A 22,999-nucleotide genomic window follows, 5' to 3' on the forward strand; every position below is an offset into this window, starting at 1 on the left:
GAGCAAATGGGACAGATGCCTACATTTGTCAAAAATCTGGGGTGTGGAGGCAGGGCTTTGGAGCGGAGCCTGGAGCTGGAGCATGGACCAGTAGATTTTATGCCTGGAGCTGGAGTGGAGCTGGAGCAAAGCAATTCAAAAATTTGATTGCTCCAAATAGTTGGAGATTGGTCCTGCTTTGAGCAAGGGATTGGACTAGATACCTCCTGAGGTCTCTTCCAACCCTGATATTCTGTGATTCTAAGTGATCCATTCCTTGTCTCCCTTTCCCAGCTTCTGGCAAGCAGAGGCTAGGGACACCATCCCTGCCCATCCTGGCTAATAGCCATTGATGGACCTGTCCTCCATGAATTTATCTAGTTCTTTTTTGAACCCTGTTATAGTCTTGGCCTTCACCACATCCTCTGGCAGGGAGTTGCACAGGTTGACAGTGTGGTCTGTGAAAAAATACTTCCTTTTTTTTTGTTTTAAACCTGCTGCCTATTAATTTCATTTGGTGACGCCTAGTTCTTGTGTTATGAGAAGGAGTAAATAACACTTCCTTACCTACTTTCTCCAAACCAGTCATGATTTTATAGACCTGAATCCTATCACCCACTAGCTGTCTCTTTTCTAAGCTGAAAAGTCCCAGTCTTATTAATCTCTCCTCATACGGAAGCTGTTTCATACCCCTAATCATTTTTTTTGCTCTTTTCTGGACCTTTTCCAATTCCAGTGTATCTTTTTTGAGAAGGGGCAACCACATGTGCATGTAGTATTCAAGATGTGGGCGTACCATGGATTTATATAGAGGCAATGTGATATTTTCTGTCTTATTATCTATCCCTTTCTTAATGTTTCTCAACATTCAGTTTTCAGAGAACGATCCGCAATGACTCCAAAATCTCTTTCTTGAGCGGTAACAGCTAATTTACATTCCATCATTTTATATGTATAGTTGGGATTGTGTTTTCCAAGGTGCATTACTTTGCATTCATCAACACTGAATTTCATCTGACATTTTGTTGTCCAGTCACCCAGTTTTGGGAGATCCCTTTGTAGCTCTCCACACTCTTCCTGTGTCTGAACTATCTGGAATAGTTTTGTATCATCTGCAAATTTTGCCACCTCACTGTTTACCCCTTTTTCCAGATCATTTATGAATATTTTGAATAGGACTGGCCCCAGTACAGACCCCTGGGGGGACGTTATTTGCCTCTCTCCATTCTGAAAACTGACCACTTATCAGTGAGGGGATGTGATACACAGGTGTTAGAGCAGGGCTCGGTGTATCTATCAGTGAGAGGATGTGATACAGCTGGGTGTTAGAGCAGGGCATGGGGTATCACTGATACTGTATCAGTTACCTTTGTTTCCTATCTTTTAACCAGTTACAAATCTATGAGAGGACCTTCTCTCTTATCCCGTGGCATCTTACTTTGCTTAAGAGCCTTTGGTGAGGGACCCTGTCAAAGGCTTTCTGAAAATCTAAGTACACTATATCCACTGGATTCTTCTTGTCCACCTGCTTGTTAACCCCCTCAAAGAATTCTAATAGGTTGGTGAGGCATGATTTCCCTTTACAAAAACCATGTTGGTTCTTCCCCAACAAATTATGTTAATCTATGTGTCTGACGATTTTGTGCTTTACTATCATTTCAACCAGTTTGCCTGGTACTGAAATCAGGCTTACTGGCCTGTAATTGCCAGGGTCACCTCTGGAGCCTGGAGGTGACCCCGGTGGGTCAGTGATTCCTGGAGAGGGGATGTGCTGGATCCTGCCTTGTTGACCTCAGTAAAGCTTTAGATCAGGGTTTCTCAAACTTCATTGCACTGCTACCCCCTTCCTACAACAAAAATTATTAGATGACCCCGGGAAGGGGGAGCGAAGCCTGAGCCCCGCTGCACAGGGCAGGGGAGCCAAAGCCTGAAGGCTTCAGTCATGGATGGTGGGGCTCAGACTTTGGCTTCAGCCCCGAGCTCCAGCAAGTCTGACACCAGCTCTGGTGATCCCCTTAAAATGGGATTGCGACCCACTTTGGGGTCCCAGCCTACAGTTGGAGAACTGCTTCATTATACCAAGCACCGTGTGCATAAATGCTTGATTCTGAGACCGACCAGCCAGGATCTGACACAAAGCTATGTAAATCAGAGACCAAATTGGTTACATGTTGTGACAGATTAGAAACCATCTGTCCAGGACTCACCTGTTCTATCACTTGAAATCACCAGCAGAGCGGAGGTTAATAATAATGGTTAATAACAAACACAGGAAAGTGTTTTTTCACTCAGCGCACTGTCATCCTCTGGAACTCCTTGCCAGAGGGTGTTGTGAAGGAACACACAGAAGGAAGGGGTTGCTCAGATTGCCAGCTAAGTCCCTACCCCTAGGTTTATGGGAGACTCTGAGCCAGAGAGCAGGTAGGAGGGCCAGCTGGGGACAATTAACACAGACAGGGAGAGGAAGCAGGCTGAATCAAGAACAGACAGTCCCCTTAGCGGGAAGATGCTAAATTGGGATGAAAGACAAAAAGCAGTTTGTGGGGGCGACCCTGATCTGTGGACAAGCTCCTTTTGGTACTGCCGCTTCAGTGCAAACAAGTCTACATCTCTCAGGAGCTGCAGGTAACCAGAGATCCAGAACTGTCCATGGCAGCCGATGTCATTGGCAACGACTCTGGACCTTGCAGGACTGGAGCAAGGAGCAGGAGGTGGCCACAGCTCTCCTCAGGGTCACCCCTTGCATTTCAGAAATGTTGAGGATCTGTAACCAAGATGGCTCTGGGGAGGCACTCTTAGGGGCTAAGAGCTGGACTCCAGTGCGAAGGGTCACAGGACTACTGGGAGCGACGATGGGTGCTCTAGAAATGTGACTGTCATATTTGCTGATTTCTTGTCTGTAGCTTCAGTGTTCTGGGCCTCTTAGGATCAGCTCAAGGAGTCTCAGGCCGATGAATAGCGTGTGTGACCCAGGCTGTTTCAGTGTGAGTAGGAATTGCTAATTCCTGTCCTGATGAACCACGTTTGAATGCCGTCTCTGCTGTTCCATAGTGATTGAGAAATTCATTCAGGCCTTTCCTGCTGAGGGGATTAAGCTTTTGATCTTTTTCAGAGATTCCAAGGCCTCAAGGGACAATTGCAATCTGACCTTCTGCATGTAGCACAGATTATAGAATTTTTCAACAATAATTCCTAGATCCAAGCTTTTAGAAAAACATTCAGTCTGGATTTAAAAATTGTCAGTGGTGGAGAATCCACCACCACCCTTGGTAAATTGTTCCAATGGTTAATAACAAACACAGGAAAGTGTTTTTTCACTCAGCGCACTGTCATCCTCTGGAACTCCTTGCCAGAGGGTGTTGTGAAGGTCAATACTATAACGGGGTTTAAAAGGGAACTGGATAGATTCATGGAAGATAGGTCCATCAATGGCTATAAGCCAGGCTGGGCAGGAATGGTGTCCCCAGTCAGATGGTAACCTGTCTGTTCATTCTCTTTGGGGCACCTGGCATTGGCCACTGTCAGAGGACAGGATACTGGGCTTGATGGACCTTTGGTGTGACCCAGTATGGTCCATTCTTGTGTTCTTCTGTAATAACTGTCACTGTTAAAAATGTACCCCTTATTTCCAGGCTGAATTTATTTACCTTCAGCTTCCAGCCATTGGATTGGGTTAGACCTTTCTGTGCTACATTGAAGAGCCCAGTATCAAATATTTGTTCCCCATGTATGAGCTTTCCAGACTATGATCAGATTACCACTTAATCTTCTCTTTGTTAAGCTAAATAGATTGATCTCCTTGAGCCCGTCACTATGGGCATGCCTGCACTGCAGCCAAGAGCCAGCCCCTAACCTGCTAAAAACAGCCATGTGGACATGGGTGCTTAGGTTGTGGCTTGGGTTCGTCAGGGCCGGGGAGGCTTGACTGTAAGTATTAGGGAGGGAAAGACTCTATAGCCTGGTGGTTCGGGTGCCCACTTGGGAGGTGGCAGAGCAGGGTCCAGTCCCCCTGCTCCAGTCCCTCCTCAATTATTTATTCAAACTGGAACAACTTCAATGGGAGAGAGTGAGGGAGTCCCACATCAGAGTATCCCCATCGCCCAGTGCTTAGAGCTTTCTCCGTAGAGGTGGGAGACATCTGTACAAATCCTTTCTCCCTATCAAGCAGAAGGGGGAGAACCTGGGTCTCCCACGTCTCAGCTGATTGCTCTAACCAAAGGGCAGTCATTACCACCACCTCCTTCTCTTGCTCTGGCCGTTTCGCTTGGAGCTGGGTGTCTGCTTACATCATTCTTACAAGAAGTGGCTTAGGTGCCCACGCTGCCTGGCTGCCAAACGCACATGCAACACACTCTGCATCCCCTCCTCGCACATCACCCTCCATTGCAGCCACGTGTGTGGAGTGGGGTTCCTGTTCATGAATCTCTAGCAGAGATAGGTGCCTCCCTGCAGCCTGGATCTAGGTGCCTGTATCCCTGAGGGGGAGGAGCTTAAAACATGCTTTTCATTGGAATCTCTCACTGGCTATCTTAAGCAGCTACCTGCCTAGTGTGCTGGCTTCTCTGAATCATACCTTACGGTGCCTATCTCTCCCCATGCTTTGTGCAGGGAGACTAGGCACCTAACAGGCTTTGCAAACTGCAGCCTGTTCCTGTGATTTTTCTAGTTGCCTAAAAATGAAGCATTGAAATGCTCAGCATCACAATGCCTAAATACCCGTTGTCTCACCAGGTCTTTGCAAGCAGAGCTCTCAAGTCCTGGAGAGCAAAGCTCCTTCTTTTAATGTTCTTTTCCTTTTAACATAGTTCCCTGTCATGTATCTTTATTCAAAAAAATAAAAAGGGGAAAGAGAGAATTGAGGAAATTTCACACAACGCACATTTCTGCATCATTAAAGCTTCCCACTTAAACACTCAAATGCCAAAGTTAAGGTTTCCTGTTGAGCCTTCCTGTAACCCTGCCCCCTCTTGAGCATTCGTGACTGAACAGTGTTTAATTACACAGTCACATACGGTTTTTCAAACAGTACATAGCGTATCGTGCAGGGTTTTTTCTACAGCCTTACAAACATTCTTGTAGCATCTTGAAGTGCTGTGTGCAGCTCTGTGTATGAGACATGCTAGGAGTGAGGAGACCATGGTGAGTGCAGCTTAAATGCCTAGCTATACTGAGCCTATGGATATAGCTTATATGAAAAGGACATTGGAGATCATACTTACAATTTATTGCAGGTTAAATGTCTGTCAGAGAGTAAGAGTGAGAATGTGCTGGTATACACAGCCCACTTAAATTCACAGCCACGTTAGCTTTGCAATGAACTTCTTCGTTCCCAGTATTGCACCTTTGTAAACTCTGATCTTGGTTGAAAAGAGGATATCGACCAGATTGGTACTGATAAAAGCCTTAGTCAGTAATGATCTGTTGGAGGATCCTTGCACCTGCACAGAGCTCACTATGGGCCTAACTGATAAAAATGCAGACCGTAGAGAGAGAAAGACTTACCACATAAACAGTGAGACAACACGGGTGAGAAAATATCTTTTATTGGACCAACTTCTGTTGATGAAAGAGACAAGCTTTCAAGACTAGAGGAGAAGCTCTGGGGAGCTCGAAAGTTTGTCTCTTTCACCAGCAGAAGTTGGTTCAATAACTTTCAAGCTCCACAGAGCTCTTCTTGGGTTTCAGCTCTTTGGAGCTTAAAAGCTTGTCTTTTTCACTAACAGAAGCTGGTCAAATAAAGTTTGTACTTCACTCACCTTGTCTCTCTCTTAGCCTGGAACCAGCATGGCTACAACAACACTACAAACATAAACTTGTGTAATTCATAAAGATACATGGTACTATTTAATTGCAAGGAATTGCATTTTTCTCTGTATGAAATAATATTAGTAGCTGATTGTGATGGGATCCCAGGGGTACAACCTGGAACTGTGGGACCACTGTGCCCCCTTAACTTTTCAGCCTGAGCTGTCTCACACAATGCTATGCCAGTGATGAGCAGTAAAACCCCTCCAGGTGCTGTCATCACTGAGCAGTCAGCATGTGGAGACCCACGCCCAATTAAATTGCATGAATGCTCCCTGAGCCACTGAATTATACAGAGAGAAGCACCAGCCAATCACCCCATCCCCAGCAATATACCATTTTACACTGCTCAAGACTCGCTTGGACAGTGCAAACTAATTAATTAGTTTGCTACTTCAACAAAGGAAAGTGGACATGCACCAGCCTTTGTCATCTGAGATGAGATTCCCTAAGCACTTCAACCAAAAGCACACTGTTTTAGCTCAAATATAAAACAGATTTATTAACTACAAAAATATAGATTTTAAATAATTGTAAGTAATAGGCATAGAAATCAAAGTTGGTTACATAAGAAACAAAATAAATTTGCAGTCTAAATTCTACAAAGTAAGCAAGATTTGAATCCATCAGTCTCTTACCCTAGTAGATGTTACTGGCAGTGCACGGTTCTCACTGCACAGGCTGGATTCCCTTCCCAACTGGGATCAATCTCCCCAGGTCAAAGTCTTTGTCTTCCAGACATGCTTCCAGGTGTTGAGATGTGTGGGGCGGGGAAGAGAGGCCCTGTGATGATGTCACTATCCTTCTTTTAGAATTTCTTCCAGCTGCTGGAAAGGTCTTTGCTGTGACATGGGGGTCAGGCAGTGTCTCCATTGCGTAAGTGCCCTGTCTTAAGGAGCCTCTGGGAGAGTGGATTCTTCTTGATCGGCCATCAATGCATGTCTGGCCTGTTATGGTTGCCCCTTTGTCCTTACTGAAAGGCCAGCACTCGGCGTCTCCCAACCTCACAACACATTTCAGTAACACATATAGTAATACTTCATAACTTCACATACAATGACACCACATACAATTCAACAGAATATTAAGGTTCAACAGACCAAAACTTTTAAAATGATAGCTCACAAGGCATACAGTGTACAAAACATGTCGTAATCATATGACAGTGGTGAATATTGGGGTTCCAGGGTGCTACTTTGAGATACAGAGTGCCACACTGCTGCACAAGTGTATCTGAGGCGAAGGAAAAATAGTCTGATCTCCTGTTGTAGTCTTTGAGCAGTAATGTGATTGTGTAATACAGACGGGAAGGTAATGTGCCCACAAGGGGGCAGAATTACAGTGTTCTGCATGGAACAAATGTCTTAAATGGGGTAAAGACTGATAATGGCATTCTGTCCCATTGTGGTGACAGAGCTAATGTTCAGAGAGATGTAGCACGTGACTGGATAGGTCTGGGAAATGGCTGGCAGAGTGTAGCATGTGTAAATGCAACATGAGGATGTATTTACATTCTAAACAAAGAAAGGGTGTGATGGGCTGTGCAGATCCTGTACTGAGCCAAGACGGGAAGGGATGAATGGTCTATCCTAGTGAGAGAGATTTAAATCTATGTCTGCAGGACTCACCAGAAGAGCTGAGCCTGGAGACAGGGGTTCCAGCTGTGGTTAATTACAGGAGACAGGCACACTGCACCAGGCTGTAGGTTCTAGTGCAGGGTTTTGTCTATTTCCCTAGAACCCTGAGACCTCTAGTCTCCTCCCCCCATAGCCAGTGACAGAGAGCAGAAGTGCTCAAATGCTGCTGTTCAACAGGAGGGGAGCGGGAGTGAGGAGGATCAAGTGGAAGAATTCCCACAGCTCTTTCTCAGGGGAGAAGGGCAGATTGAGAAACGTTCAGAAGTGGTGCATCTGGAGCTGCTGCTCCTTCCAGAGTGAAGAGTAAAGCAGACCAGGTGCAGGAGGAGAGGGGCAGGAGCCACACACTCAGTTCCCGGAGTGCAATAGGATCTGTGTGCTCCTTCTTCAAGTGCACTAGTGCCCAGAGTTCAGCTCCATTGCACACTGCTCAGATGTGGTGTTAATGTTTCACTCCACTGACCCATTTCATATGGTAACTGTAGGGTATGGAGTTGATTTGTTTTGACAGTCCAGGCTGCTGCGCTCTGCACTGTTCTCATCATCCAGAGACAGTAATTTACTCAGAGTTTGGTGACCTAGAATCACAGCCTCCTCTTTTAATGCTGCTCTGTGTGAGCTGCTGGTATGGGCCCTGGGGGTGGAGGAAAGCAGATGGGCTCTTATAGTAGACCAAGGATTCCTTTTAATTACTGATGCAATGGCTGCTTGGCATCTGTCTGCCTCTGTGCTCGGCCTCTTGCTGTTCCAAATTGTCGGAGAAAAACTCAGTTCTCGCTTTTAGTTTGGGTGCAGCAAAATCAAATACTTCATTATTTCTCAAGCAATATTAATTGAGGGAGGGAGTGCCCTAGGACACTGGGTTGCCCCAGTCCCGGACAGGTCTCTCCACAGGTAAACAATTACAGCAAGCATTTATTCCTTTGTTACAGACAATAGCAAGCAATATTACAGACAATGATGAGCAACAGATGCATTTTGTTTATGCATAGGCCATCCTGCTATCTTATTTTTCTCAGCTTCTGGGCGCCAGCCTACGTATTTAATTATCAGTGCAAGGTCGTAATAACTTCTCACACAGTTCTTTTCTGCTCGCCTCACACAATCCTCGCTTCTACAAGTCTCACATCATTGGGGTTACAGCTGGCCTAACTCTTGTTAACAAACTGACATGCATTAAGATCCCCTACAAATCCTTGTCAGTTCTTTCCCTTCTTCCACAGGTAGGCAGAGACCGGAGCCCTTTCAGCCAGGCTCTGTTCTGTACTTGGCAATGTGCAGGAGAGGTTGATGGAGAGGAAGTGAGGACCTGTGTAAAATTTCTCAAAAGGGATCCTATGTCCCATTTTACAAGTTGATTCAGGTACTTAGGAGCCAGAGTCTCATTAAAAGTCCTTTTGATTTAAGCCTTCTGGTCAATGAGGTGCTTTTGAAAATGTTACTCTCAGTCTCTCACAACAGGAACACTTAGCAATTGTGATCTCAGCCGCTGCTTGGAGGAGGCCCTGGTACAGAGAAGAATGGGACCATAGAAATGATCACAGTGGAAAGCACTAAGGGTCCCTCTAGTATTCAGTCCAGTGTCCTCTCTCTGCTAGTGATATGTGCTGGAGAGATTGTCAGGCTGGCTAGATTGTTGGGCTCAACAGGCATTGATCAACGGCTCGATGTCTATCTGGCAGCCGATATCAAGCAGCATGCCCCAGGGGTTGGTCCTGGGCCCAGTTTTGTTCAACATCTTCATTAATGATCTGGATGATGGGATTAATTGCACCCTCCGCAAGTTCACAGATGACACTGAACTGGGGGGAGAGGTAGCTACGTTGAAGGGTAGGGATAGGGTCCAGAGTGAGCTAGACAAATTGGAGGATTTGGGCCAAAAGAAATCTACTGAGGTTCAACAAGGAGAAGTGCAGACTCCTGCACTTAGGAAGGAAGAATCCCATTCACTGCTACAGGCTTAGGATTGAGTGGCTAGGAGGCAGTTCTGCATAAAAAGATCTAGGGGTTGCAGTGGATGAAAAGCTGGATATGAGTCAGCAGTGTGCCCTTGTTGCCAAGAATGACAACGGCATATTGGGCTATATTAGTAGAAGCATAGCCAGTAGATTGAGGGAAGTGATTATTCCCCTCTGTTCGACACTGGTGAAGCCACACCTGGAGTACTGTGTCCAGTTTTGGTCCCAACACTACAGAAGGGATGTGGACAAATTGGAAAGAGTCTAGGGAAGGGCAACAAAAATGATTACGGGTCTGGGGCACATGACTTGCGAGGAGAGGCTGAGGGAACTGGGGTTATTTAGTCTGTAGAAGAGAAGAGTAAGGGGGGATTTGATAGCTGCTTTCAACTACCTGAAGGGGGGTTCCAAAGAAGATGGAGCTAAACTGTTGTCAGTGGTGGCAGATGACAGAACAAGGAGCAATGGTCTCAAGTTGCAGTGGGGGAGGTCTAGGTTGGATATTAGGAAACACTGTTTCACTAGGAGGGTGGTGAAGCACTGGAATGGGTTACCTAGGGAGGTGGTGGAATCTCCTTCCTTAGAGGTTTTTGAGGCCCGGCTTGACAAAGCCCTGGCTGGGATGATTTAGTTGGTGTTGGCCCTGCTTTGAGCAGGGGATTGGACTAGATGACCTCCTGAGATCCCTTCTAACCTAAATATTCTATGATTCTATGAATATCACCCCCATTCTACAGAGTGGGAATGGAGGCACGGAGGCACAGACCCACAAAGGTACTTAAGCTCCTAACCACCACTGATTTTCAATGGAAGTCTGGAGCATCAATAGCTTTGTGGATGTGTGTCTGACAGGCTACGGCCCTGATCCACCAAAGGGACTTCGGCATTGCATTTTTGCACTTAGGAGAGCACAAACCTGTGAGGCGCCTAGGTTCTCATACAATGAATGGGGCGAGAGAGTGCCTTGCAACGCAAGGCACAAGCCAGTACGCTAGGCAGGGAGCTGACTAATGTAGCCAGTGGGAGATGCTGGTGGGAATGGAGGGTGTGCTAAGTCCAGGGGCGGCTCTAGCTTTTTTGCTGCCCCAAGCACGGTAGGCAGGCTGCTTTTGGTGGCACGCCTGCGGGAGGTCCCCGGTCCCGCGGATTCGGAAGCACACCTATGGGAGGTCCAGTGGTCTCTCAGCTTCAGTGTACCTGCCGCTGAATTGCTGCCGAATCCACGGGACCAGTGGACTTCCCGGAAGCAAGTTGCCAAAGGCTGCCTGACTGGCACCCAAGGCACACGCTTGGCGCGCTGGTGCCTGGAGCCGCCGCTGGCTAAGTCCCACCCCCTCACAGAGAGCCCTAACCACTAGAGTCAGTCTTACTCTTTCCCTGGCCCAATTACTCTTGAATTATTCCATTAAATAATTAAAGTGGAACAACTTTGATCTGAGAGATTGAGGAGACCCATAGCAGGCTATTCTCTAGCCCAATGCTTAGGGCACTTACCTGAGAGGCAGCAGGGCCCTGTTCTATCCCTTCTCCTCATTGGGCTGAAGGAGAATTTGAACTGGTAGTCTCCCACATCCCAAGTGAGTGCTCTAACCCCTGAGCTAAGTGTTATGAGGGAGGCCCTGCCAGCCTCAGAGCTGTTCTTGTGTGGCGTAAGGAGCAGGCCCCACATGCAATTTAAGCAAAGAAGTTCTTGTCTTACCCCCATTTATGGAGCTTTCTGGGGCTCAGGCAGGAGGGGCTGGTACCTGAGGCTGGCAGGGGGCAGGGGGGTTGGGAAGCGGTGCAGGAGGGGCTGGTACCTGAGGCTGGCAGGGGGCAGGGGGGGTTGGGAAGCGGTGCAGGAGGGGCTGGTACCTCAGGCTGGCAGGGGGCAGGGGGGGTTGGGAAGCGGTGCAGGAGGGGCTGGTACCTCAGGCTGGCAGGGGGCAGGGGGGGTTGGGAAGCGGTGCAGGAGGGGCTGGTACCTCGGGCTGGCAGGGGGCAGGGGGGCTGGGAAGCGGTGCAGGAGGGCTGGTACCTCAGGCTGGCAGGGGGGGTTGGGAAGTGGTGCAGGAGGGGCTGGCACCTCAGGCTGGCAGAGGGTAGGGGGGGTTGGGAAGCGGTGCAGGAGGGGCTGGTACCTCAGGCTGGCAGGGGGCAGGGGGGGTTGGGAAGCGGTGCAGGAGGGGCTGGTACCTCAGGCTGGCAGAGGGTAGGGGGGGTTGGGAAGCGTTGCAGGAGGGGCTGGTACCTGAGGCTGGGAGAGGGTAGGGGGGGTTGGGAAGCGGTGCAGGAGGGGCTGGTACCTCGGGCTGGGAAGCGGTGCAGGAGGGGCTGGTACCTCAGGCTGGCAGGGGGCAGGGGGGGTTGGGAAGCGGTGCAGGAGGGGCTGGTACCTCAGGCTGGCAGGGGGCAGGGGGGGTTGGGAAGCGGTGCAGGAGGGGCTGGTACCTCGGGCTGGGAAGCGGTGCAGGAGGGCTGGTACCTCAGGCTGGCAGGGGGCAGGGGGGGTTGGGAAGCGGTGCAGGAGGGGCTGGTACCTCAGGCTGGCAGAGGGTAGGGGGGGTTGGGAAGCGTTGCAGGAGGGGCTGGTACCTCGGGCTGGCAGGGGGCAGGGGGGCTGGGAAGCGGTGCAGGAGGGGCTGGCACCTCAGGCTAGGCTCAGGGTGGGTCCGTGAGAAGGAGCCATGTGTCACGGAGTCCCCGGGCGATGCTCTGGAACTGCTCCCCACCAAGCCAGTCAGGACTTTGGGGAGCCTCCTCTCCCGTGGAGCAGACTTGTTCAGGGCAAGAAGCTCACACAGCTTCACCTCCTGGGTCTCTCCTTGGAGCATTCAGCATCCTCTGCCCCTCCGTGCGCTTCCCACAGCGAGTCCGCCCCAGCGGGGTCCTGGGGAAGCCACCAGGTTCTGCACCCCCACTTTGCAGTCAGACGTGACTCTCAGCCAGCCAGTAACACAGAGGTTTATTCGATGACAGGAACAGGGTCTAAAACAGAGCTTGTAGATACAGCGAACCGGACCCCTCGGCTGGGTCCATTCTGCGGGGCAGAGAGCCAGACCCCCAGGTCTGCCCTCCACCCTTGACCCCAGCCAGCTCCAGACTAACAACCCCTCCCAGCCCCTTTCCCGGGTCAGGAGGTCACCTGATCCCTTTGTCTCCAACACCTTCAGCTGGCACCTTTGCAGAGGAGGGGCCCAGGCCATCAGTTGCTAGGAGACAGAGTGTCAGGCATTTAGATGCACTGGCCCTTTGCTCTGCCAGATACTTACGAACTGCCATGGGGACACTGAGGCACCAACACAGTATTCAGAGAAAACATTAAGAACTTTCCCAGTTCGTCACACCATGTTGGGGGTAGATTGCTGGTGTCAGTGATCTCTCTGATCCCAGACGGCTCAGGTTTCGTTGTCCGACCACAAAGAGACGGGCAAGGACCAGCAAGCATCCCACTATCAAGTTCTTTATTGTAGCATGCCATACAAGAGAGAACTGCCCATCTCACTCCATACAGAGCCAGCCCCCTTCACGAATTCAAACTGCCTTTTATTAGCTATTCCGTTGCGTCATCACTTACGTCGCGTCATCATTGTGCCTTCCCAGCATTTGTTTGCAGCATACAAAACAAAGAACAACTGTTACTTCTTGATAACTTCATTCTTAGTAGAAAAAAGAATGCATGTTACTTTCGAAAGTGTCTGTAAGCATTTTTCTTTCCCAGCCTCTACAAGCATTCTCTTATCTAGCAAGGTCACACAGATGTCTGTGCTGTCCTGTCTACCCCAGCCATTAAATTAACCAGTAGGCCTTGCTATGTTATTGCTAAGCTGAACTGGGGTGCTAAACAGAACTAGGCCAGAACCACGCATCAGTGGGGAAATCCTTCCTGGTGTCTGAGAGATATGAGCTGACATTCGAGGTCTGCACAGGGCGTGGGGGGTCTTGGGCCAGTGGCATAGGGAAGGAGGCAACCTCTCTTGTTGTGGGGGGAGGAGCTGGGGGAATTGCCCCTGTTTAGAAATGGGAGACTCAGTGACCCGGCGTGGACAGGGAGCACAGTGCGCAGGCCAGAGACAGCACGTATGTCCAGGGGGAAATGGGAAGGTGGGTCTGGCTCAGCTCCAGAGTCGGCCTGACGTGGAGAGATCTACCAAGCTGCTGGCCTGGCTCCGACTGTACTGACAGAGACAAGAGGGATTTATAAAACCCCCATGCCAGAGCCTGTCAGCGGCAGGGAGCTACTCCCGTTCACCCTCAGAGGCTGCCAGAGATGTCAGGGGGTTCACTCCACCCCTAGGCCTCCAGAGCCTGCCAGAGAAGAGAGATTTCCCAACAGAGAGAATTCAGAGTAAAAACCATGATAAAACCTGGGAAGACGCAAACGTAATGCGTGTGAGTGCGAGGGCTTGGGCCCTTGGGGTGCAAGGGCAGGGGGCAGAGAGAGTGTGTGTGTGAGAGAGAGATAGGGAAGGTTTAGTTTCTGCATTTCTTGGGTATGTGATGTGGCTGGAGCAGGAAGGCCATCTGCTACTATCGGATACTTTGGCTACAGTCAAGATTATTGCAGGGTTTGGCCCTAGAGCAGTGGTTTTGACAACCATTCATTTGCAAACCCCTAAAATTTTTGAATGGAGTTGTGGACCCCTTTGGAAATCTTAGACACAGTCTGCAGACCTCCAGGGGTCCGCAGACCACAGGCTGAAAATCACTGCCCTAGAGAATTATAGTCTCTGAAAACTATGGCGGCGTAGCTTCCACATTGTGTATATGTCCATGTGACATTTTATGCATATTATATATAAGGTCATTTAAATATCTGCAACTAATTTGAATACAACTGTAAAATCTGTTTGTTTTTTAAATTGTGTGGATTGAGTGCTCTTGCAGTCCCAGTGAATGAAATTTTCTGTTTGTCTACAGTGCACAGTAGCACAAGCTTCCTGCATATTCTGCTTTGCCAGCATTTTTTACCACTGATGTGGGAAACCTTCCTCTAGGGATAGCCAGGAGAGTTCAGTTTCCATGGCTTGTGAAGTTCTTGGCCTCTCACCCCAGCCAGCCAAATAGTGCCAAGCATGGCGATAAGTTTATGCTTTGAGAGCTGGAACTGGGACACACCAACCTCAGATAGGGACTATCAAGCATCCGTTTGATGGGAACAATTTCTAATCCCTATTGAGTTTTCTGGTTTCACACTGGGGTGACAAGAAAGCAAAAGGCTCTGAAGCTCTTTAGTGACATTTCAAGGTACCGAGTCCCTAATGAGAACTAATGTTACAGTTTCAGGAGTGAAGCTTGCTTTCTGGAAACATAACTTTATCAAATTAAGTTCTGACCTTTTTGAAGTTTGCACGGACAAGCTCTTCTATTCTGCTCACACTCGTATATACTGTTGTCTTCTTCAGACAAAGGCTGTAATATGTGCCCAACTCTGTTCTTAAGGGGACAATTAAAATGCATATACTACAAATGCAGCAATAAAACAAATGTTAGTACAGTATTCAAAGTCACCTCTAAATATGTTTTGCAGTACTGTATAAGATGATTTCAACAACTTTTTCCAGAGTCCTCATATTAATTTATATTTACCTTCTGTTCACATGGGTCATCAGATGCATAGCACGGACCATTTTGCTGCACGAATAATTGGTGTGGGAGGTTTATTTTATAGTTAACCTCTATGAGAAGCAGCCCATAGAAGGAGACATGTTTTATCACTGGGTTCCACAACTATTGGTGAGCTGGCAATAAATGCTGGGCATTAGAGTTCCTTGGCTCTGGATGCAGGGTATATTAGAGGCATCATAGCGATGTGCAGAATTTAACATAAGGTTGATGGGAATTGGCTGAGACCTGGGCAGCATCCACTGTGAATCCCAGCAGCATTCACTGAGCTGGACAAGGGCGGACCCAGCTAGCAATTCCCTGTCCCTGCTAACCATGCTTTGATGGTGTTCAGTTTATTAACCACTTTCTCCTCACTAGGGAGGCTCTTGATTCCCTCACTCCTGTGATGGAGTAGGGGCTATCTGTGTGGGGGATGGGGGAGCCGGGGATTACTTTAGGTGAGGGACAAGTGCTCAGCCTGTAACCTGAGCCAGGGAGCAGGGAAGTGTGTCAGCACCTTTGCCCAGGAAGCTGGACAAAGGAAGGGGCCAGCTGGAGGGAGTGGAGTTTAGTTTCGGTTTTGGGCTGGGTGGTTGGAATTCAGGGGACTAAGCTTCCTGGACCCCAGAGGGGCTTGATTGAGGGGTCCTGGCTGTGCCTACAAGCTCTGCTGTATCCTGCGTTCCTGTTGTTCAATAAACCTTGTGTTTTACTGACTGGCTGAGAGTCACTGTGAGTCCCAGGAAGAGGGGTGCAGGACCAGACTCCCCCACACTCCGTGACAACTCCCAATTGACCAGGTTCCTCGCTGTCTTTGGCACATCAACAACTTTGAAGTCACCTTTCTTTCTGGGATTTGCCAAACCCACCATTAGCACCTATGGTGAAAGTTGCTGTCACTTTGACAGTTCCCTTTGCATTTTCTGCCTGAGATCAGGCTGAGATCCAGTTCTGTATTCAGAACATACTAGTCTTGGGGCGTAGAGGCAGCTGTGAGAAAGACAGACTTCTGAGATGACTCAGGCCCTGCAGGGAATTGCCTCCTTATACAGTTTTGGGCAGATGCTCTAGGGCAGTGGGTCTCCATCACTTCTGTTCTTTTGGACCAGTTTGTAAGATAGAGATCCCCATGCACCTCCTCATTTCTCAGTATTCCAGTGCATGGTTTGTGAAATGTTTCATTCTTCAGGCCACAGTTAATGATCTGTAGGTGACTGGGCTGGAGTTTGAAGGGCTGGAGATACATACGGTAGTGTGCAAGGCTGGTAGCATGGTAAAATGTGTATGTGGGACATGTGCCAACCAAGGAGAACAGAGCCTCTACCAATGTGAGTGAGATTTTCATTAAATGTTTTTTCTCACTTCCTGCTGTAGAACGAAGTCTCTGCTTCCTGTCTCTGCATTCCTTATCAAAAGAGGGTATACATTCTCCTTGATGAGTTGTTAATTTCATTCTAGCTGGTCAGTAGCTGCTGTTTTAACAACTCTGCTTTTATTTCAATGTCTTTGATTCCTGAATGGAACAGGCAGAGTGAATGATGGACCAGAGAGGACCATGAGGAATGAAGGGAGGGTCAGCAACAGTCCATAAGGAAGGGAGGCTGGGAGAGAGATGGGCTAGAGAGTGCCATAGGAAGGGGCAGGGATCAGATATAACATAATAAAATTGGTGAGGAAGGATTTCAGAATAAACAAAGTATAAAGGATTTAATGGGCATATTGTTCTGGGGTTAAATAGTCAAAATCAAGGTTTTCCTTTTTCTGTATGGGCTCTGTTTCTTAACCTTGCTGTGGCCTACACTTCTGGAATCTAACCGTGTTGCCAGAACTCTGAGGAGTTTTTCTCCAGCTCTAGGACTTGAATCCCTATCCAAGTCCATTGCAGATGGAGAGGGGTGGACTTCCCAGTCTCTCAGAGAGAAGATTCTTTTAGAATGTCCTGTGTCAATTCAGTCTGTACTCACTGGATTCTTTACTGGGGCCTGGTTGTGTATGTACATGAGTTTTTAAACATATATTCTTGAGATATATTTGAAGAAGAACACATCAGTGTAGCCCTCCCTCTCCTTCTCCAGCCTATGCCTAGAGGACTTAGTGAGTGTAATTGAGCCATAATTCAGTGTTACTGGAGAAAAAACCTGAGCCATAATGTGGGAAGCAGCGTTGCAGCTCTATATTACAGCCATCTCCAGGGGAGATTATTTTTATTAAAATCTGGGTTGATGGCAAACGCTGAGATTAACTTCATTTTTAATGTATGGTTCCCCATGGATCCATCTGAAAAGAGGCTTTTAATGGTTCGCAAGTAATGCCCAGCAGGTCTGTGATGTAAGACCCTGCTCGCTGGAGATGCCCAGATCCAATGCATGTCCAAAATTAATTGTCAGCATTTCTAAAAAACCCAAACATACCAGCCCCTAAGTAAAGAGGGCTGGCTCAAGCAAGCCATATTATCAGAAACGTACATTAAACATAAGCAAAACAACAGCCTTGCTTCCCCATCAACCTCTTCCTCCTCTGGCATGAACACAAAATAAGCAAAGAGTGAATCGGGAGATGGAAACCTCACTTCCAGAGAAGGGAACTTCCCCACCTCCTGGGAATTTAGCACAGAATTGTAGGAACTAGGAAAGGAAAATCCTCTAAAGCTCACATCTAGTCCATCTTCCTTGGAACGATGGAGGGACGGGCAGGATTGTGCTTTGCCCACAGTCTGTTATCCAGCACTCCATGCTTGCTCTAGTTTTACACGTTCCAAGTGAAAGAGTGTTCTCTCTGCTACCCTTTGGAGGCAGTTACACAGCCTAGGGCATTGGTTCTCAACCTTTCCAGACTACTGTACCCCATTCAGGAGTCTGTTTTTAGCCCCAGGCAGCATGGCTTGGGCTTCAGCTTCAGCATGTATCTTAACTTCGTGGGGCCTCTGCTTGTTACCCCTTAACGCCAGCCCCGTACTTGCGACCATAAACCCATCTTGTGACCCCATAGGGACTGCCACGCTTTGAGAAACACTGATGTAGTACACAGAGTGGGATAACAAGTCATTGTTTGTATGAATTTTTAGTTTGTACTGACTTGCCTAGTTCTTTTTATGTAACCTGTTGTAAAACCAGGGAAATATCTAGATGAGTTGATGTACCCCCGGAAGACCTCTGCATACCCCCAGGGATAAGCGTACCCAGGTTGAGAACCACTGGCCTCTGGGACTTGCAGCCGTCAAAGGTTTCCTGATTTTACTCAAAAATATTTGTTTTTTGAGGCCTGTTCTCCACACACAAACTGCAGCAATTTAACTAAGTTGGTTTCTAAATTGTTTTTGTTAAATTTGTGCAATCCAATTAAAAATGGGCTAGGCTCTCCCCAAATCAGATGATATTAGAATGAAATAAGAGGGTCTACACACAAACTTGCATTGGTTTATCTAAATTGGTCTAAAAACTGATTTAAATTAAACTGATGCAACTTCTGTGTGTACATAAAGCTTAAGAGTGTCTACACACAGGAGTTACAAACTTATATCAGTATAGACGAGGCCTTAGTTATCACTGTCCCCTTCTTTGTGATTGTCATGTGGTCAAGCAGCTGTTTATGGGTGAAGTTGGAAAACAATTTCCATTATAACACTCCTATTTTTATGTACGTTTCCTAAACACACCTCTTCTGAGACAAATTCTATGTTTTTTCTCTCTGGCCTTTTCCCCCTCAATTGTGTTTGGTGATATGAGTCTGGAAAAATATGCTCTTTCTTGGGCTGAGTATCACTATTTTTCCTTTTAAACAAAAAACAACTAAAAATTTTCTAAGCTTTGAGATTCAGATTTTGGGCTATATCCAAGGAGTGTGCTGTGCATTTCAGGAAGGAGCACATAAAAAAGAGACTATAAGCTTGATCTGGCTCTGCACTGGATTGGTCCCTTGGTGTAACTTAGAGTAGTTTAAGCACTGATCTGGCTTCCAGTGCCCCATGGCTCCTTATACTTGGCCTTACCTCCAATGCTGGCAATGGCAGAGTGGGATACAGGGCTGGCTGTACCATGAGGCGAACTGAGGCGGTCCCCTAAGGTGCCAGACTGTGGGGGGGTGCCACTAGGACCCAGAGTGTAGAAAGTTGTGTCTGCTGCTGGTGCATATGTATTCTCTCTGCTCTAGATGCACAGAGATGGTGAGTGCTGTGCTGGAAGAAGGAGGGCACAAGTAGGGTGATCAAACAGCAAGTGTGAAAAATCAGGATGGGGGTGGGGGGTAATAGGCACCTATATACAGGGCTGGCTCCAGGCACCAGCTAAGGAAGCAGGTGCTTGGGGCGGCCAATACCAAGGGGCGGCATTCCAGCCGCTATGGGGGCAGCACATCCGGGTCTTCGGCAGCGGGTCCCTCAGTCCCTCTCGGAGCAAAGGACCTGCCGCCTAATTGCCACTGAAGAGTGGAGCTGTGTGATCGCGCTGCTGCAGCTTTTTTTTTTTTTTTTTTTGCTGCTTGGGGCGGCAGTAAACCTGGAGCCAGCCCTGCCTATATAAGACAAAGCCCCCCAAAATTGGGACTGTCCCTATAAAATCGGGACATCTGGGCACAGGAGACATAACAGGCAGACAGGAGAAAGGGTGAGAGGGAATAACAGAAAGCAGCAGGAGCTGCAGGGAGAGAGAGGGAGGAGCCTCTTATGTACCTCTCGTGCACCCCCAGGAGCCTGGACTGATTCACACCAGCTTCTCAGAGAGCTTCCTGGTTCGTGCTGCTTCCCTGAACCCACTTGAGGAGAACAGGCAGTCAGCTGAAGTAGCAGGAGCCAGTAAGGCCCTTAAGACACTGATATCTTCCCTCACTCAGGCCTGCTACCAGCCTGCTTATTTGTCCCCTTCAACTGCATGTTAAGAGCCACTATAGCTGGCACAGAACAGCCGTCACGAGTGAAAGAAGAAAACGCCCCTCGGGTGCAGCGTTCAGAAAAAGAAAGCAAGCAAAGGAAGCTTTTCTGTCTAAGCAGGAAGGAGCTCTCCTGAGATACATAGACATAAATGTTCACGGTGAGCCTTCCAGCCCCAGTGAGGATGTGAGTGGTGAGGAGATGCCTGATCTTCCAGTTAGTCAGAGTGCAGGTGACCTGGCAGCTACTGCAGCATCCATATCTCCATCCCAAATGGATGTAACCATGCACATTCCTGAAGAAAAGTGTAGATCAGAGAAATGTGGTGAAGGCACAAGAAACAGCTGCTGCTGAGTTTAGTTCCTTAAGTCTAGATGATTCAGGACTGTGGACCCACTTGAGCAGTAGCCTGGGGGACTTCCTTGTACTGCATGGGCCACATCAAGTGAAAAACTTCATGTTCCCCAAAGACAATGAAGATAGAAGTTTCCATCCAACACATTACTGGTGTGAAATCCCCAGTGGTGACAAAGTGGAGAGGCCATGGCTTATGTACTTGAAAACCCAGAATGCTGCATAGTGTTTTCGTTGCAAATTCTTCCAGTCTAATGTTCCAGACAGATTGGGTTCCACAGGAACAAAGTACTGGAAAAATCTGGCTAGAAATCTGGCATGCCATGAGAAGGCAGTAAATCACCAGAGAGCATTCCATAGGTGGAAAGAGCTTGAGGTGAGACTAAGGTTAAAGGCCACCATAGATGATCAGCATCAAGAGAAGATTGCATCAGAGTCTCTTTACTGGCAAAATGTTCTGAAAAGCCTCATTGCCATTGTGAGAATGCTTGCTACCCAAAACCTAGCACTGGTGGCACTTCCGATCAGCTGTATGTGCCAAACAATGGAAACTTCCTTAAAATTGTGGAGTTGATGGCTGAGTTTGATGCTGTACTCCAGGATCATCTAAGAAGAGTCACCACCCAAGAAATGGACACACACCACTACCATGGAAAAAACATTCAAAATGAGATCACACAGTTATTGGCAACAAAACGCAAACAGAAGATTGTGGCAAAGCTGAAGTCAGCAAGGTACTCTGTTATTCTGGGCTGCACACCTGACATCAGCCATATGGAACAAATGACCTTAATGGTGCGTTTTGTAACAACAACAGAACCTAGTGACAATGTCCCTGCAATGGTGACTGTCAGAGAGCATTTTCTAGAATTTATTGACATTGATGATACTACAGGAGCTGGTATGACAAATGTGCTTCTTAAAAAGCTGGAAGATACGGGAATTGCGATCAAGGCTACGATAATGGTGCCAACATGAGAGGAAAGGACAGAGGAGTGCAGACGCGGATCCGAGAGTTAAACTCTCAAGCTTTTTTTGTCCCATGCAGTTCTCAGTCATTGAACTTGGTGGTCAGTGATGCAGCATCAGCTTCTAGTGAGGCTGCTGAATTTTTGAATGTAATTCAAATCATCTATGTATTTTTCTCTGCATCTATTCATCAATGGCAAATTTTGAAGCAACATCTGACATCCTTTCTGACACTGAAATCACTGAGTGCCACCTGATGGGAAAGTCGAGTGGAGGCGATAATGCCTATCCAACGCCAAATTGGGAAGCTAGATGATGCCCTAGTTGCCATTATGGAGGATCATGCTATGACAGGAACTGTTCCTGAGAGAACAGTGGCAGAGGGAAATGGAATCACCAAAAGCATACAGAACTTCAAATTTCTGTGTGGCTTAGTGTTGTGGCATGACTTACTGTTTGAAATAAATGTTGACCTTGATATATCTGAAGCAATGGAACAACTGGACAAAGCAAAGTCATACCTACAGTCTTACCGGTCAGATGAGGCATTTCAAAATGTTCTGAAGAGTGCACAGAAGTTGGCAGAGGAACTTCACACTGAAGCTATTTTGCCACCCATTTAAGAACACAAGAGTTACCGAAGAAGAAGATATTTTGATTATGAGGCACGGGATTGTCATAACCTATTCCCAGATTTGGACCTTAGCGTCCAAAATATGGGAGTTAGCATGAAAACCTCCAAGCTTAGTTACCAGCTTGGACCTGGTAAAACTGCCACCACCCAAAAATTTAGAGTGTTTTGGGGCACTCTGGTCCCCCCAAAAACCTTCCCTGGGGACCCCAAGACCCAAATTCCTTGAGTCTCACAACAAAGGGGAATAAACCATTTCCCTTCCCCCTTCCAGGGGGGAAAACTCCAACAGGTCTTAAAAAGAAAGCTTTATGTAAAAAGAAAGAAAAATACATAAAAATGGTCTCTCTGTATTAAGGTGACAAATACAGGGTCAATTGCTTAAAAGAAATATGAATAAACAGCCTTATTCAAAAAGAATACAATTCAAAACACTCCAGCAACTACACACATGTAAATACAAAAAAACATATAAATCACTATCTAATCTTTTGTACTTACAACTGGGAAACAGAAGATTAGAAAGGCAGGAGACAGAAAAAATCACTTCTCATAGCCAAGAGGAACAGACACAAGACCAAGAACAAAGGACTCACACAAAAACTTCCCTCCACCGAGATTTGAAAAAGTCTTGTTTCCTGATTGGTCCTCTGGTCAGGTGTTTCAGGTTACTCCTTTCCAGGTGAAAGAGACATTAACCCTTAGCTATCTGTTGGAGTTTTTCTTTAGTGGGGAACTCCAGGGAACTGGGTCTGTGCTCACCAGGGAATTGGTGGGAGGAAGAAGTCAGGGGGAAATCTGTGTGTGTTAGATTTACTAGCCTGACTTTGCGTACCCTCTGGGTGAAGAGGGAAGTGCTTGTGTTTCCAGGACTGGAAATAGGGAGGGTGAAGTCCCTCTGTATAGATTCACGGAGCTTGCTTCTGTGTACCTCTCCAGGCACCCAGGGAGGGAACACTTGGAGGGGGGAAGGGAAATGGTTTATTCCCCTTTGTTGTGAGACTCAAGGAATTTGGGTCTTGGGGTCCCCAGGGAAGGTTTTTGGGGGGACCAGAGTGCCCCAAAACACTCTAAATTTTTGGGTGGTGGCAGCTTTACCAGGTCCAAGCTGGTAACTAAGCTTGGAGGTTTTCATGCTAACCCCCATATTTTGGACGCTAAGGTCCAAATCTGGGAATAGGTTATGACAGGGATAATCTCATAAGAAACCCCAAAC

At 47.5% G+C, this 22,999-nt stretch overlaps 1 protein-coding gene and 2 long non-coding RNA genes across 7 annotated transcripts in view; 1 reads left to right on the forward strand and 2 right to left on the reverse strand.

Annotated features, from left to right (window-relative positions):
* Positions 1-22,999, forward strand: part of SHANK3 (SH3 and multiple ankyrin repeat domains 3) — a 673,138-nt gene that overhangs the window by 5,925 nt on the left and 644,214 nt on the right. The window lies entirely within an intron of this gene.
* On the reverse strand, positions 11,193-11,943 carry LOC127051334 (uncharacterized). Of its 5 annotated transcripts, none has more exons than XR_007774474.1 (4): positions 11,844-11,943; positions 11,700-11,754; positions 11,445-11,609; positions 11,193-11,343 (listed from the first exon to the last, which is right to left on the reverse strand). It is a non-coding gene; the product is annotated as an uncharacterized LOC127051334 (long non-coding RNA). The 5 variants fall into 5 exon arrangements; XR_007774472.1 differs by lacking the exon at positions 11,700-11,754 and adding an exon at positions 11,755-11,809; XR_007774471.1 differs by having other exon boundaries at positions 11,700-11,809.
* LOC127051371 (uncharacterized) overlaps positions 15,483-22,999 on the reverse strand; it is a 235,455-nt gene continuing 227,938 nt past the window's right edge. Inside the window, exon 3 of the long non-coding RNA XR_007774485.1 lies at positions 15,483-15,598. This is a non-coding gene — a long non-coding RNA (uncharacterized LOC127051371). The remainder of the gene's footprint in view (positions 15,599-22,999) is intronic.

This window comes from Gopherus flavomarginatus, chromosome 1, assembly GCF_025201925.1.
Source record: "Gopherus flavomarginatus isolate rGopFla2 chromosome 1, rGopFla2.mat.asm, whole genome shotgun sequence".
Classification (NCBI taxonomy): domain Eukaryota; kingdom Metazoa; phylum Chordata; order Testudines; family Testudinidae; genus Gopherus; species Gopherus flavomarginatus.